Source organism: Tiliqua scincoides, chromosome 2, assembly GCF_035046505.1.
Source record: "Tiliqua scincoides isolate rTilSci1 chromosome 2, rTilSci1.hap2, whole genome shotgun sequence".
Classification (NCBI taxonomy): domain Eukaryota; kingdom Metazoa; phylum Chordata; class Lepidosauria; order Squamata; family Scincidae; genus Tiliqua; species Tiliqua scincoides.
In genome coordinates, this window is record NC_089822.1 from 152,816,651 (window position 1) to 152,834,660 (window position 18,010).

The following is an 18,010-nucleotide window of genomic DNA, read 5'->3' on the forward strand; positions in this document are numbered from 1 at the left end:
AGCTCACTACGCTGGTCTACGCTGGAGCTGGTGAGCCTGTCTAGTCGCGTCCACCCCCCTGGAGGGGAAGCCCCGCTGCCGTCGTGGGGATTGAGTGCAGCCAGTAGGTACAGGTAGGACCGTCAAACTCCGCTCTCCTCCCGGGGGATTCCCACACAGTAGACGGAACTCCCCTTGGCTGGCACCCTTCAGGGATGGGCAGCAGCGAGTGTCCCTGCCGTCCAGGCGTCGTCGCCCTCCTTGTTCCTGCTGCGCGCTAGTGGGGGGGGGGGCTGGCTTGACATCCTCCGGGTGAAGCTCTCCCCTTTCGAAATGCCAAGGGGGCGCCAGGGGGAACTCAGCCCTTCCCCTTGCTGAGCGCTTGCTCAGGGCCACGGGTGGACAGTGGGGGGCATGCTTGGCGGGAATGGAGGGGGTGCTCGGGGATTTCATCCCCTCCCATTCCCCCCCCCCAATCATTAGAGCACTGCTCTCTCCCTTGGCTCTAGAGTTGGTCAATGGCACATGTCCCCATTTCACGAGAAGCCTCTTCCGTTCATACGATCATCTTTTCTCCGCCGACACCTCCCCTCCCCCATCTATCAGGGGCGTAGAAAAGAGACCGGTTGAGAGCCACAGCACCGCGATGTCCTCAAACCCCCCCCCCCCGGTTAATTTTGACGCGACAGTTCAAGGCAGGTGAATCAGGGTAAGTGCTCCCATGTGCATACCGGGGAAGGGTTAGGGAAGCTGTCCTTCGCACTCAACCACTTCTCGCCGCTGTCATCCCGTAGGATTACCCTCTTTGCTTTAGCCGGCGGAACAGAATGCCACTAAGTCCTCAACCGCACCATAGTGGCTGCAGGAGGGAAGGGGTGTCCTGTTACTAGGATAAATGAAGCTTTGGTTTTTGAAGGGAGGGGGGGGTAGTGCTACTAGTACAGCGAGGGGGGGACAGAGCGAGGGCAGCACAATCCTTTTGGAACAGCCATTCTCAACCTTTCTTTTCGGTTCCCCTTAAGAGCTCTTCTCGGGTTGCAGCCCCCCCCAACAAGGATACAACAGGAATAGATAAACAAAAAAATCATTATTTTCAGTGTTCAGTCTGTGGCCCCCTTCAAAAGTGTCAGGGCACCCCAGGGAGGGCATATGGCTCCCACTGAGAATGCTTTGGAAGCATTGATATGCACTTGACTAAGTTAAAAAGTCGTTTAACTACAACTATTAGCAATTATCTAAAGGCGTTGCAGGCACTGTTTAATTACTTCCTCTCCGTCCACAGAAAACTAAAACCAGCCTTCTTTTTCGTTAAACCGATCAAAGAAAACAGTTTGCCAAAGCTGAGGAACCTTTGGTCATTTCCTTTACTCTTTACAATCTGTACAAATTGTTCTGTGTTGAACCATAAAATACCTGAAGTTCAAGTAAAAAAACAAAGTGTTTAGTAACAGTAGTAAATGGCCAACAAAAAGAGTTTTCATAAAATAGTCATGGGTAAATGTTCAGCTACATGAAAAGGCAGTTTAAGCTTAACTATTGTCCATCACTGTTTAGCAGTGAATTCAGCTTCTTTCCAACCAGCACAGACAAACGGACTAGTTTTTGGCAGCTATTGTGATGGGAGCCCCAATGCAGAGAGGAGGCTGTTTTGAACAGTGGGATTACAGAAAAGAGGAGATGCTGAACTTTCACTCTGGTCCACTGAAGTGGCTTCACACAGGATCCTTCTCCCCACTCCCAGCATGTACCGAAAACTGGGCTGCAATCCTAAACACTTTTACTAGTGAGTAAGGCTGCAATCCTATACACAGTTCTCTTAGAGTAAGTCCTATTAAAATGACCTACTTCTGAGTAGACAAGCATAGGATTGTGCTGCGAGTCACATTGAACTCATTGGGGCTTGCTTAGTTCTGACTAAACACGTTTAGGATTACACTGCAGTCTGAAGAATATTTACAAGGAAGTAATTCTAATGGAAAGCAATGAGATTTCCTTTTGAGTAAACATAGAGAAGCCAATCTGCACAGATATGAACTGTCTTTCCTGTAGCCTTATCTATTCACATTTAGTCAAATGAAATCGGATTATCCCTGCTGCAGGAAGATGGTTACCTCTAAATGAATTTGTATTTTTCCCCATTGTAGTTACAGTTACTGATTTTTTTTTATTTTGTAACTTGAAAAATTGAATAAATAAACAGAAGTGGATATGGGATTTCTGAACATGGTCTTTTTCCATAGGGCATCTGTCCACCAAATTTCTTCCCCTATAAATATCAGGAAGGGGATCTTTTTTTTTTTTAAAGCCAGACCATCTTACCTTCCCTGTGGCAGAATGCAAGTAACACAGAGGTAATATTCTATAGCCACTTAAATTGACGTCTTATGTTCTTGAGCTGGAAAAAATGTACAAAGATGACTTGAATGAGTCAAAGATGACTTGAAAGCGTGATTACAAGCTCGCTTTCTCAAAATATTTCCTGCCTCAAACCTTGCCTGGGTGGAATGGAGCAGGGCAACACCCCTTCCCCCTGTTGACTAAGAGAGAATTTGCAGAGTCCACAAGATATGCACTGGGAAGAGTTTGGCTCAACAGTGGTAGAGGTACGCTTTGTAATGAAGCTTCAAAAATCAGGAATCAATAAAAAAGAAACTGAAATGCAAATTCTGGTGGTAAAAGGTAAAGCACGGGCTGGTTGCCACCTAGGATGGTATCAAGTGGCATAAACTAGCAGAGAGTTAAATGCCCACTTGCAGCTAGCCAGAAGAGAGCCTGCTCCACATAATATGCTTCTTCCTTCTCCAATGCCATTCCTAAGAGGATGAGATTTGCTAGATATGCCTCTGGTTAATTGAAAAAGGGTTATCCAAAGGCTGGGAGGAGAAACTGTACTTGAATCCTTTGAAAGAGTTATGAAGATACATACATATAGATTATGTACAGTTATGAAGATTACTGTACAGGTATGGAGGGGATGTCGAGCCTGCCCCAAGCCCATCTTCAATGAGTTCATCTTAGTTCAGATTGTGAAGGAAGCCCTTTCTTCTCCTCTCCAGAATCCCACCCAGGGCTTCTGGAACATTACAGGTTGCTGAAGCCAGCAGACCTTGTTAGTATCAGTGCAATGTCCATTCTATAGAGGTAAACCCAGAATTTCCAGTAAGTGTATACACGCAACAGGAAGCTCAGCCAATCATGGCTCCCTTTCAGATCAATTATACAGAGATTGATCTGAAAGGGACTGATGATGTCACACTTAACTTTAAGTGGCTTAATAAAAAAATTGGTCATCTTCTTCAGCCTTGGGACAATTGAACCAATAAAAAAAAACCAAACCAATTTCAGAAGATAACACAGAGCAGAAGAATAGAGTGGTAAGACATCAAAAGGAAGAGGGCCTTGGAGAGCAACTGCCTATGGCCACAAGAACATGCATCTTTTCAAGCTGATGTAGTACTGGGCTGAGAGATACTTTTAGTAATTACATGGAATAATGGTTTGAGGAGTGAACATTTTCAGGCAGAAAAAAAAACAGGCACCACTGTGTCATGCTAGTATGTGTTTTGCCAAATTCCTGTTCTATCCTTGGCCTAGAGAACTTACTTCAAGCCTGCTTCAAGCTAATTAGCCCCTCCCCAGGCTCAAGCACAGCTAGTTCTAGCAGCATATACACCTACTGCTGAACCCCAGCACCAGCAGGAAGGTGACTAGTAGGTGGCTTTGTCCTCCCAGTTCTCGAAGCAGCAGTCCTTTCAGGTACAGCAGCATCACCTCAGCTCTCCACCACTCAGCAGTCTCTGTTTGATTAGTCCATTAGTCAGTGCACCAGTTCCTGGTCTGACCTCCAGCCCATCAGTCAGTGTTCATTGTTTGTCTGCCAGTCCATGAGTTAGTGCTCCAAGAATTCAGTCCAATAAGCCAGCAAGTCTCTCCAACTACAACCCACAAACTCTCTCTGCTCCAGGTGCTCCTTTTATCCTGTAATAGATTGACTGCCTCTAGTGGCTCCAGCTGTGCAGCACACCTACTGATGGAAGCCCAGGTTTTAACCCCATGTTTACCAGATTCCCCAGAGCAAAGGGCCACTGCGGACACCACATCCTATCTCCTTGCCATATCTTCTTCAATTCCAATACAGCATGTTGCTAGGATGTTTGGAACTTAAAAAAGGCTTGGAGGGAAATTCATAGTCTCTAACCTGAGGCATACTTTGAGCAGGCCCCTTATTGGGCAAGAGCAACCCCACTCCCCCTGCCAGATTTGCCCAAAAATGACTTTAGATTAGAAATCACTTGCACTAGAACGATGTCGATATATCATTCTCTTATGCAGAAGTTCCGTTTTCACCCTATCTTATCTAACTGTTATTGCCCATCTCTTAAAAAGCCCTTTGGTTTGTGGTCCATCCAAGTGTTTGCAAACTTGCAGCTCTAGACCTATAATTTAACATGAAAAGAGATATAAAAGTACCCTGCGTAGAGTCGAACTAGAGTCACATGAATTACACGCTTGGTTCTGATGTGCTTGATTTTTATTCTCTAAGGAGAAGCTCCAGAGTAGAGGGTGGCAGATTCAGATCAGAACTGAATCAGCAGTGGGAGCTCTGCTCCCAAGTCAAAAAGCAGCTGCAAGGATCAGATTGGGCATGTGGCAGAAGCAAAGAGTTAGAGCCTTCCTCCTCCCATGTCATGTCCCAGTTCAGATCAGGCTCCCCACAGCTACTATTTAGAAAATAAAACTCAAGCCCATTTTGACAAGTACATTATGTAATAGTCAAGGGGTTGTATCCAAAGGGAGTTAGTAACTGAACATCAGCAAAGACTGCAATCCTATACCCACTTTCCTGTGAGTAAGCCTCATTGAACACAACAGGACTTACTTCTGAGTAGATTTGCACAGGCTTGTGCTCAAAATCAATAAATTAATCCCAGCTAATTTAAGGTTACAATCTATACACAATTACCTGGGAGTAAGCCCCACTGAATAAGGCTTTTCAATACTCGTGTAGGCTGCAAGTCCTGATAATGTCAATGACTATGACACACACCCCAATGTGTCCAAGATACCAACTACAAACAGAACTGCCCACCTATAACATGATGCAAGAAGAGGACACAGAGGCCATCTGTAAGGACAGGTATGAATGAGTAAATTCTTTCAAACCTGAAATCTTAAGATTTAGAAAAGAATTTTAAGAAATCTTTAGATTGAACCTCCCCTGCCTTTTTATTGACCAACAGAACCCACATCTGGTCTGGAAATTAAGTGTCTGTCTACATGTAATCCATCACCATCATCACTCAAAATCCCAGTTCAAACATTGGAGAAGTGGTCAAAAAGAATTACGATGATTATACCCATTTGTCCTCATATAGAATTCAACTTGCTTAAATGTAGCAAAAACATGGTACCACTCTCCTCAATTTAAAATGAAATCTTTCTTTTTGTATTCACCTAAGATGGCAGTTTCTTACTCTCTCTCACGCTCGCTCGCTCGCTCGCTCGCTCACTCTCTCTCTCTCTCTCTCTCTCTCTCTCTCACACACACACACACACACAAACAAATTCAAAAACTTGTGCCAAGAACAAATTTCAAGTGCATCAGGGTGTACTAAATAGCAGTGTGTGTGTAACACTTTCCTGAACTCTGAGAATGGTAACAGCATTGTGGAAATGTCTTTTGTTTCTATGTACTTAAAAAAATTTTATTTGCCATTATAGATTTCAGTTGTATCTATCTTGTTCATCTTGCTTTACTGTAGCATTTTTCAGACATGGCAAACTGTAAGATGAAGAAAAACATTAAAAAATAAACATGATTTTAAAAACATTGGTGTAACTATTTGAATTTGAACAAATAATACTTAATAGGGATATTTTAAAATGTCTACTGTTCTACCCCCCTTTAAACTAGACTTGGTGGATGAAAGGACAGCATCCTTGGCTTATGCAAAATGCCAGCCATGCATTGGATACTTGCAAAATAAATCATTCTTAATAATTTTATTAAGAAGCTCCATTTATTAATTGTTGTTGACACTATTTCAGAAGCGCAGCTTTTAATGTGGAACAAAATTTCTCTTATTTTCTTGTGCTGCAAATTTCCCTCAGTGTCTGCTGCTCAAGGCATGAAACAACAGGATTTGCTGCTTTCTGGTCTGGAGCGCAAGAAGTGTTCTTAACATTTCTGGGGCAGAAAGACAACACTTGGAAACTTTGTTACTATTGCATCTGCTACAGGGGTTCATTTACCCACTCCTAACACCTGCAGAGTATTCCTGGAGTTCTGTTTGCACAAGTAAAAAAGAGAGGAGAGTGAGTTCCTACTCCATAACAGTGGGGCAGTCACTGCCTTCATTCCTGAATTCTCAGACATTGAAAGAGCTGCAATCTATGGAACAAGAGCTGCTCACCCTAAACCAGTGTTTCTCAATCTGTTGGGTCAGGTCAATCTGTTGTGACCCACTAGGTGGGTCGCAAGTCAATTTCAGATGGGTATTCATTTCAATACTTTATTTTTAATATATTTGACTTGATGCTACCATGCTATGTGACTCCATCTGGGGAAATGTTACAGCTCTGTACTTTTAACAGACTGCTATGTATTTGCTTTTAACAATGATAGTTAACAATGCTTTTAACAATGATAGTAAGTGGGACATACTCCTGGGTAAGTGTGGGTAGGATTGCAGCCTAGGATTGTAAAAAAATTTCCTGCTTGATGATGTCACTTCTTGTTATGATATCACTTTTGGTGGGTCCTGACATATTCTCATTCTAAAAAGTGGGTTCTGGTGCTAAAAGTGTGAAAACCACTGCCCTAACTAACTATTAATGCACATTCCCTCCCTTCCACCTGGAGGTGAACAAAGGAACTGCAATGAAACGAGTGCTTTTCAAGTACTGTATTCATTGTCCAGGCACACACATCAAGATTTGTTATTTTCATTTTGCCTCATTAGAACATGGGGCACATGTGCGCTATTCTCACATATCTAATAGAAGCACCATAGGACAGCATCTCTCTGACTCCAAAAGGCATTACTGACCAGATTACTACTCCTTCATTAATGAATCCAATCCAGTTTCAAAACTAATAGGGTTCTCTGTTGCCATGACCATTCTAGAGAGAAGAATATTACCTTCTACAGACAGTAACATTCACCATTTGTCAAGCAAAACCTCTCCTTCTGCTCTTCCTGAGAAGGAAGAGGCTCCATGGGCCACATCAGGCTTGAAGCAGGCATTAGTTGGTGAAGCTCTCACCAACAGCCATTGCTGCTGCAGCTTGTGGAAAATTTCTGGCTGGCAGCAACTGACAAATTGAGGCTTATCAAATGGGTGTTGCTTGCTTCTTCCCGAGTCATGGTTTTCCTGGCTGCTGCAGCTAAAGAAACATGGAGTAGCAAGATTCAAGCTTGAAGGCAGGATGGGCAATTCATGAAGTGGGCAGAGAGGAAGGCACAGCAGTCAACCAGGGATGCCCTTAGGTGCCTCCCTAGGTGAAATATTAAAACAGCAGTACCCTTCACCACATCCTGAAGCTACCGAGGTCATGCGCATGTTCACAGTCTCAGACCCAGGCTAGTTGGCTGTTTCTCCTCCTCCCCACTATCTGGCCATATGTTCTCATATGCACACATCCCTAAATATGTACAGTACATGTATACACACACACACACACACAATCTTGGGTCTGGGTCTACCAGGCTCAGAATTAAACTCAGTTGGAGAATTTATAACTAGAGAGCCTGAAATGTAGTGAATGGCTTTGGGGGGGGGGGGGTTTATGGACTAGATAGCAGGGCAATCACCTCAAAATGCCTCTAGCTAGGTAAACAGTAGGCATGAGACTGAGTTTTCCAAAAGAATATAGGCTTTATTAAGAGATACAGAAAGACAAGGAAAAGGCCATGTTTGCACGGAAGGTATGTAGAGGTTTAGGTGGCTCTGCAGGGTTAAAAGATTCTTGTAAATCTTTCCATTTGGACAGACATGGGTTAAAAATATGAGACTGAGTTGGGCTGTCAGCTGGGCTGGGCTTCCTCCACCAAAGATGACCCAGCAGGAGAGAAGGAGAGGATTAGTGGAAGGTTTAAAACAGGCATGGGAAATGGATGGGAGGGGTGTCAGAAGGGATTGGGAGTTGTTACAGGGGTTAGAGGGAGAGAGGAGGAAAGAAATGACCTATCTTTAGACTGCTGGGTAGAGAGAGTCCAATGTCCTTTTGCAAAGCAAGGCCCAGAATCAGAAGAAATTGACACTTCTTTTGGATTCCAATTCCCTTGCTCTGTTGAGTCTGTCAGGCTCAGTGTTCACCTGGGGCAGCAATAACAAAACACTGCCATTTCCATATTAATCACCTCTCCAAACCCAATCCACCTGCACACCCAGACAGCAGCCCCAGGCCCTAGAGAGCAACAGAGACAGAAAGCAGACATTTCCATCCATGCTATAGCGAAGCAACTGGGACAAGATGTAGGTAGAACATCCTATCAACTCTCAGAGGTGCTTGAATAATGTTGAGTCTCTCACAGAGCCCAAAAGGTGGGGGAGAGCATAAAGTTGTCCCTCATGCCAGCGCTGGAAGAGCCACCTCTTTCTGCTGTCTACTTTTATCTAGTTTCATTTCATAAAGGGAAGGTGAAGGCCAGGAGACCTGAAAACAGTGTGCCCAGTGCCAGATGTGTGGAGGCCTTGGGCAAAGCCCTGCCCTGGTCCACCATGGTCCAGGTCCCGTCCCGCCCCCCCCCCCGAAGTTGCAATGGGCACTGCACATTGGGGCTGAGGATTTAGGGTCAGGCTGAGCTAGCAGGCCTCAGCCAGTGCCCAACCTAGCCAACCACAGACACCATTCCTGAGAGTGCCCCCGAATTCCTCAGGTTCCCTGGTAATTTTTTGGAGGACAGACTCCCTCCTTGCCAATGTTCCTGGAGGCAGAAGGCATTGCACAGCTCTGCATTACAATGGGGTTAAGCACCTGACAAGTCCCTGGGTGCTTTCACTTCAGTTTGCCATTAAAAAAGACTCCAATGGACCATCTACACCTGAAAACAATTCTTCTGAGGAGTCCTGTACTTCAGATTGTGTTAAGGAAAGTCCAGACAAATCATCAGTGTCCTGGAATAGATCTTCCACAACTTGCTTTTCAAGAGACAAACAAACAGTTGGAATACACTTCTCTGTCTCCTTTGACTCACTGAGCCCTTGAGGGGTGCCTTCATGCCTAGCAGAATTAGAGAATGCTAATGGCTCAACAACTGCAGCCACTTCCAGACTCCTTCTCTCCTGCACTCAGCACATTTTGTTTACCCTCTTCTTTCCTAGAAACCTCCTTCCCACCATCAGTTATATTTTCTTGGGCCACAACTTGGATCTTAGAAGCAACACTTCTATTTCTGTAGAAGTTCTTATGGTCAAATTCCAGTTGCAACTCAGTCAGACTTGCCTTTTTTCTGTAAAAACTGCACTCAGTTGCCAACGTTTGGAACAGTCTAAAGCAGACTAACACATTCTCTCCTTTCACCAACTCCATGGCATGCAGCTTCTTCACTGGTTCTGATTCCCCTGCTCCACTGGCTGCCTCCAGTTTGCACAATCAGACACATCCGTTCCAGATGCCACTTTTGATAACTCCAATACATCATTAATTGGTTCTCTCTCAGTTAGTTGGCAACCTTCAGTCTCGAAAGACTATGGTATAAGCCTACAGCACCCGGTATTCCCAAGCGGTCTCCCATCCAAGTACTAACCAGGCCTGACCCTGTTTAGCTTCCAAGACTGGACGAGACCAGGCATGTGCAGGGTATAAGAATAGGCCCTCAGTTTGGCTGTACTTGTCGTAAGAGGTGACTAAACAGCCACCAGGTAGATGGGACTCGTTAACCTGGGAAGGCAGCTCATCTGAGAGAAGGAAAACTCTGATCCCAAACCTCCACTGCCTTGTGGCTACATCCAGTTATGGAAAAGGCTTCAGGAGTCAACCTCGAGGCAAAATCCGGAGCCGGAGTCCCTGAGGCAGTTTGTGGCTGAACACAGTCACGTTCTGGCAACTCCTGCGACGCCGCTGGAACCAACCGTATTGGCTTCTGCCTTTCCATTGGACCATTTCAGCAACGTGGAGAGGGGGGATTTGCTGCATGGGTGACAGTCTATCCTTCATATTTACCTTACCCAGGCTTCGTGCACTGGAGAGGACACTCTGTTTCAGAACCACTACTCAGAGCACAATACCATACTCTTCCAAGACTGACAGATGCCAACAAGGTTCTCTCTCTGTTTATTGCCATTGCAACTGTGGGAAAGTAGCTTTGGCATTCACTGGTTCTGATTCCCCCTGCTCCACTGGTTGCCTCCAGTTTGTAGAATCAGGCACATCCATTCCATATGCCACTTTTGGTAACTCCAATATATCATTAATTGGTTCCATCTCTTTCTTTCCATTGCAACTGTGGGAAAGTAGCTTTAGCAAATTTCCGCCACTGAGCTAGCATTTGAATTTGATTTTTCAACATCTGCCTCAGAATTTGTACTCTGGCCTCTGACCCTTGCAAACTAGTACTAGGCATCAAACCGTCCACTGCTGACATCATTACGCCACCCTCTTGCTTCTGGGACAGACAAAACTCCTAGCACTCCGTTTTGGTTGTAGGAAAATTCCACAACAACTCCCGATCACTGACAGGAAGCTACACCGCTTCTGGGACTACTTCAGCAGTTCCCTTATCTGTCCTAATCTCTTCTTGCATTCCTCACTCCACAAAACAAAAAACAGCTACTGTAAAATGCATGTAACCAGTGCAATTAACCAAGGACCATGTATTGAACGGTTAGCATCACCTAGTTCTGTTTCAGGTTACCAACACCACTGTTCACTCTGTCAGTTACAGGTGTACATCACTAAGTACCGTGACCCACCACAACCACCTAAAAAGTCACAGCTGGAGGTACCCACCACTAATCACCATGCCAGATACTTAGCAGAACCCACTACTATTCACTGTGTCAGACACTTAAGAACCCCAGCTGCCACCATGTCACAACCATCACCCTTGGGGTCAGTGAAATATTAGAGGGGATTCCCAAAGCCAGGCAGGATGAAGCCCACAACCTCTTCCACTAACCTAATCCACCAAACCCCAAGGATAATGTGATTTGCTTATACTACCATAAGCATCCAGGTTCTTTTAAAATACATTTACTTGGTCAATAAATATTGCACTTAATCATATATAAGGATTTTATTATGAAACTTTCAGGGAGCTCCAATTGCTCTAGAGACATTAATACATGCATTTCAGTGGAATAAAACAAGAAAATGTTAACTAACTTAACAAACTAAAAGTTACCAACATTACAGGTCAGCCATATAACATTCCTTCCAGCACAAAAGCTGCTAGCCCCAGCTTCCTTCCTCCTGCTGTTCCTGTGATAATCTCTCTGAGGACCCATACTTTATCCTCTAGCAGAACCCACTTTTATCCTCTAAATTATCAATAAACTACACCTGGGTAGCCTCAGATCTTCTGCCCAGCAACCAGCTTAAACCCTCTTAAAGGAAAAGGCACTTGCCGCAACCCATGACAGCATCTGTGCTGCCTTTCCATGTCTCTGGAGGGAGCAGAGCAGCCAGCTCAGGGTCTTAGTTCTGCTATTCCTACATGAGAACCTAAACTGAGAGAGAGAAGTGAGAAAGCAACAATTAATACATCCCAAATGGTCTTGTATGCAAACCTTTTGATACTGAGGTAGGAAGCCAAGCGCTTCACACAAATAAACTTTTACATTAGACAAGGTGAAAAGAAGGTGGACTGGAGCAAGAGGTTCTCCCAGCTGGAATTTGGTTAATTCCCAGCATGAGATGATGTGGGGCTTCTGGTGTGACACATGCATGCATCATGCAACAGCAAGGAAGGAATGCTTTTTTGTTGCTCAGATGGATTATTATAAACTTTTTAAAAAAAGTTTCAAGCACTATTATTTTTTCCAATATATTGCCCAAAAAAGAGCTCTAAGTAATGCTACTTAGGGATGGTTAGACTTCAGGCTTGTGAGATCTCCTTTGGCTTTTAACTAGACACCTGAGAGCCACCAATAAGAAGCTGGCAAAAAATGGAGCTGACATTCACTTGGAAGTCAAGAACAAAGGACCTCTGAACAAATATTCAGCCAAGGAACTTGCTTTTAGTACTGGAACTGAGTTCACAAGCCATTCACACAACAATTCAATCTGGCTTCGCCCCAAACATTTTGGTATAGACTGCTATTTATAAACAATTGGGGGGGGGGTTACAAATCATTGCAGCAATACTACACTTCACCAGTAGTAGATCCCAACTGATCTTTCTGCTTCCCTGGATTTAGAGGATTTTGACCATGCCACAGTTCAGAAAAGCTGCCCATATCCATTTCCTTGTTGGCCCACAAAATATTAAAAAGCAGAGTCTCGTGCAGAGCTAGGCACGGAGGCACACAGGGAAAAACTCACATTGTTGCAGAGAGTATAACGTGTATCATATATAGAACTATGGCACTTTTTGTACACTGAGGAAACTGGGAATCAGGGCCGGTCCATTCATGAGGCTAACTGAAGCCGTTGCGTCAGGCGGCAGACTGGCAGGGGATACCCAGTTCTATCCACCTGCTCATCTCCCTTGATCAGAAAAGGAAGAGGGAGACACAACGAAAGTGTGGAGTAGAGTTGTGGGCTGACACATCACCAGGTAGGGAGGGCAGCATTTGGCATGCCACCTCATGTACCACAAGATCTTGGTCTGACCTTGATGGGAGTCATTGTTTGCCCTATCCAAGTTCAGACTGCAAGGTGGGAAAGCACAAAAACCCTACACCAAGATACGTGAAGTCGGCTTTATAACGTCTTTCAGTATTTCTTCCTTTATGAGTGCTCTTTTAAATATACTAAATATTATATTATGTATTTATATTTTGTTAGCCGGCTTTTCGACTTAAAAATGGTCTCCCAAAGAGATTTACGGGGATTGATGAACATTCGAGACAAATAAATAAAATGCAATATGCCAAGCTGCTGGGGAACAAGTTATTTAAGTCGAAATAAGCCTGAGGCTCCACCTCCAAATTAATTTCCAAAAAATGAGACACACAAGAGAAGGAGAGTGGAGGAAAAATTTAGAGAATGCTTCTAGATATGAATTCGCCCTACAACTGTTGACTCTGGAACCGACGAAAGAGGAGGTGACCCAAAACTTAATCCTGTGTGGTGCCCAGAGTGAGAGGTAAATGTTGTTGAACCTCTCTGGGAACAGTTCAACATACTGTATATGTATCTGGGAAGTTTTCAAGGAAATCCAGCTCAGACAGTTTGGACTTCCAAAGATGGGATTTCTAAAAAAAAAAAAAAAATGAGCAGACGAGTAAAAAGGCAGCTGAAAGGAAAAGACAAGCGAGTCTAATCTCTCCAAAGTGCATGGAGATGTAAAAACAAAATAACAGATGCTCAACAGGATTATAAGTACTAGGAAAGGCACTACCTGGTCCAAGAGGATGTCAGCATGGTTCACAAGTGGAGTCAAGGAAGCTACAGAAGGCAAGGAGGCATTTTTCAGAAAATGAAAGGCTTGCCCAAATGGGGAGAACACAAAGGAACCTAACTGTGACTAAACAAATAGAATATGAAAACAACAGATTAAAATATTATAATTTGAGGAGCATATGACTCAAAACACCAAGGAAGACAATAATAACTTTTAAATACACCAAAAGCAGAAAACCTGCCAGGGAGGAATTGGATCATTTGATTATGAGGAAATAAAAGGGAAATTTAATGAGAATCTGGAGGTTGCAGAGAAGCTGGTTTAATTATTTGCATCTGTCTTCACTATTGAAAATGTAGGGTAGATATCAGTACCTGATCTGATCTTCTTGGACAGTGTCTGAAGAACTGAGTCAAGCAGAAGTGACAAGGAATGAGGTCCTAGAGTGTACTGGCAAATTAAAAATTAATCAAATTTTAATTTGTGGCATCCAAAGATGACATCCACTCAAGACTTAAGGAGATGTTGAAGTGCTGGTATTCAACAAAAATATGTAATTTATCTTTCAAATCAGACTCTGTTTCAGAGGAGAGGAAGGTAGCCAACGTAACACTGATCTTTGAAAGGGATCTGGGAGGATACAGGACATTATAGTCAGTCAACTTAATGCCTGTTTCATGCAAACTGGTAGAAGGTATAATTAAAGATGAAATTCTGTAGGTGATAGAAGAACAAGCCTTGCTGAAGGAAAACCAGCACGTTTGATGCAGAATCCAGCCTAACTAACCTTCTAGAATTATTTGAAAGTGTCAACAGGCATGTGGCTAGAGATTATGCAGCTGACACTGTATACTTGAATTTCAAAAAGTTTTTGACAAACTCTTTCACCAAAGGCTCTTGAGTCAACTTAGCAGATAGACATGGAATAAGAAGACAGGTCCTTTTATGGAATGATAACTGGTTAAAGAACGGGAAGCAGATAGCAGGAATAAATGGGAAATTCTGACAGTGATGGGACACGAGAATAGCTGTGTATCCAGAGACAGTGGTGCCTGGGACTGTGACATAACAGTGTCATTTGACCTGACGTCCTATGATGCTTTGACATCACTTCCTGATTTGGAAGTGTAAAGCTTAAATGTATATAAAGTAAGCACAGTGATCATTCACAGCAGAATTCATTAGTAATAATATGATAATCCTAGTTTTGCGTTATAAAGTAACACCAGGAGCAGGAAAGGAAACCATTGTCTTGATTCAGGCCTAAATTAATGAAATCAAACTTCCTAATAAGATCCAGTTCAACACTTTCACAAACTCTCTTTGAAGTTCCATTGTTGAAGAATGATAAGTTTCAGGTCAGTAGCAGAGTGTCCTCAGGAGTTTAAAGTGTTGGCCTATTACTTTCTGAGCGTTGTACTTTGCATGGTCATTAAGAGAGAAAATGTCTGTTCAGATACTTCTAGGGCTACCTTGGAATTTAAACAGTGCACTTGTGAAAATTATCTTAACACTTTGAAGAAATGAAGGTTTTTGTTTTTTTTTAAAAAACCCTGTTTTGCAGTAAACAAATATAATAAAAATTTAAGCCAGCATTTATAATGCAATTCAACACACCAACCTTATTTCCTCTGATATATAACTACCACCATACAAGACCCAGATCCTTTGAATTATACTTACGTGTTCATGCTCACAGCATACAATGTTAATACACATAAAAATGAGGGAGAAGGAAGAGATAGTCCTCACAAATCAGTTACCCCCAAAGTGCTCAAAAAAGGTGATCACATTATTATTTGTCCTACTTTGTTCCTCTTATTGAGGAGAACTTGCTCTGCTGTCACTATTTCTACTAATGCCTTCAGTCAATGTTGTAACACTGGAGACTTCTAGATTTCTTGTAATGGAAGATCCATTTTTTGCAGCTATTGGAGCTCTCAAAATTATGCTGACTTCCTAACAAGGTGAGATCCTCAGCAAATATCCAACTAGAGTATTCACAAATAAGAACTCTGAGATAGTTCTAGTGACCACTCTGCTGTACAGAAAGACCTCTTCCCAGGAAAGAACTACTCAGTAGTTACTACTGTACTGCTTAGTATTCTAGTAATGAGTCAACTTCAGTGCTTTAGATCACTTAGGTTCATTTGTATTTCATGCATCTGTTACACAATCCGGTAGGCCAGGTGTCTTGTATGCCCTCTTCACTATTTTCCTTTGACTGAACAGTTGTCCAGCATATCACTAGTCTCATCATACCATCACACTCTGGAGTGCTCAAGGAACAAAACCCAGGATGGGAGTTGTACAAAGAGTCACTGGGCATTAGGGCTGCTAGTTTCTCAAAAGTGACCCTGTTTCTCCATCTCTTCTCCCAAGTGGACATTAGGCAGGTGGACATCGGGCTTTGCAAAGGTCTTTTATAGGCCTCAAGCTATCACAAGACTGTCATTTATTCATATAAGTTCCATCTCTAATATATTCATTTATGTAAATTTATTCAAATTTTAAATGTAAATTTTTCCCCCAGCCCCCAACAAAGTGTCAGAGAGATTATGTGGTCCTCTTGCCAAAATGTTTGGACACAAAAAGTTAGACCACTAGGAGCTCAGATCAAACATATTTATTGTCCTGTTTTAGCTCAAAGAAACTCACATAGGGACTGACAACAGAATATTAAGATAGGAGGTGGACTATTGGCTTAATAAGACAAAGATGCTCCTCAAAGTGAGCAACAACTCTGAAGGCTTTTATTGAGACAGGCAGAGTAAACAGCCTCAATTTGAAATTCATGAACCTTCCATGTAATCTAACTCTCAGTTCATTACCCTTCTTCTCTCATTCCCCAAGGGGGAGACAACCCATCAAGCAAACCCCAGACAAAAAGGAAGGAGCCCACAGGCACTTGCAAAGCAGAAGCATGTAAAATGCAAAGGGATCTGTGATCAGAAACAGCAATAAGGTGCTGTGAGTAACTTCAGTTCCACCAGGCACCGCTCATTGCATCTGATTGAGTCGAGTTGAAGTTCCAGATCCAGGCTGTGAAGCGGCAGGGAAAGTCAAATTAAATAAGGCTGACATTTTTAATAACAATGGCAAGCAGTCAGAAGCCAGCAGCAGCATCTTCCTATGGAAATGCACAGCCTCCAGTGCTTTCTCACTTTGGGCTGAGCTGTGCGCTCTTAATGACAAATCCTTTCCAAATCTCTCACTTTGCAGGAGCAGCAGGGCCCAGAGGAGTCTCTCGTTTCAGAGAAATTAATTCAAAAATGGTAATGAGCCCAGGATGAAAAACAAACACAAGATGCTCAGAAGGGCTGATGTTTCCAGACATGTGCCACTTCATTGCATTAAAATGGGAGGTGGGAATAGGCACCTAACTCAGTCACCCGCCAATGGCCAGGCAGCATGGAACCAGGAATGGAGAATGGCAGGAGCCTGGGCCATGCCAGCTCCTGCTATGGGGATGGATACCATCAGTTGGAAAGCTCCAGAATGATGGAAAACTACAGCAAGCTCCCCAGCAAAACATCTGCCAGCACTGTTAAATGTTTGATGGAGACCTTGCATTGCAAGCTACTCTGCAGAAATGACAGCATTACTACTGCTGTATTTGCACTGCTCAATCCATAGGGTTTCTGTATCCCTGCTTCTTCGTCAATTCCATCTTTCATGCTTTGGATTTTAAAAAATGCTCCGTCAATTCATGCTTTGGATTTAAAAAAAAATTAGATTTTGATCACTTCTTTTCTCCTTTGAAATAAGGTGCAGCTCAAAACATTCCTCTTAAGCTCTATATACTGAAAAGGAACCACAGAGCAATATTTGCGTGGCCCTCCTGTGCGTTTATATGAGCTTATCTCCAACAGACACTATGCTCATTCTGTATAATAGGTTCTGACCCACACATGACAGCAGGGGCCAAAACAGGTCAGCGAATTCTAATTGCACCACCAATACATGAAAACCTGAAGGTAATTGTGCAAAAAACTTAATGCAAGTAAACTGTGCTTCTAGCCTGGATATTTGCATAATTCCAGGTATTTCATTTTTGTGTGTCTGGAATTATGCAAGTATCCAGGTTAAAAGAACAGTTTACAGCTCAGGCATTCAGCTTTCATGGATCTTCAGGTATAGGTGACACTCCTTGAAATGCAAGCGTGATAAAGTGTTAAATGCCACCCAAAGGAGGATTCCTCATGCCACATGAGAAGGAACACTCTTCCTACAGCTAAGGGGGGAGGGGGTTGTTCTCATATTCTACTTGAAAGGCTCATGAACAAACTTACTGAAGATAATGTATAAATATAATGATGAATCAAAGCAGATAAGCTACTTGGGAGAGAAAACCCCATGAACTGTGAGAATCAGGAAGCAGCTCAACCATTCATGGGGGTCTTTCTGAACAAATTGGGTGTATTTTCACATTACATTTTCAGATTTTTCTCCCACATTCATTTGTGAATTTCCCTTTGGAAAATGAAATAATTCCTGTAAAATTTAACATAAGACACAGT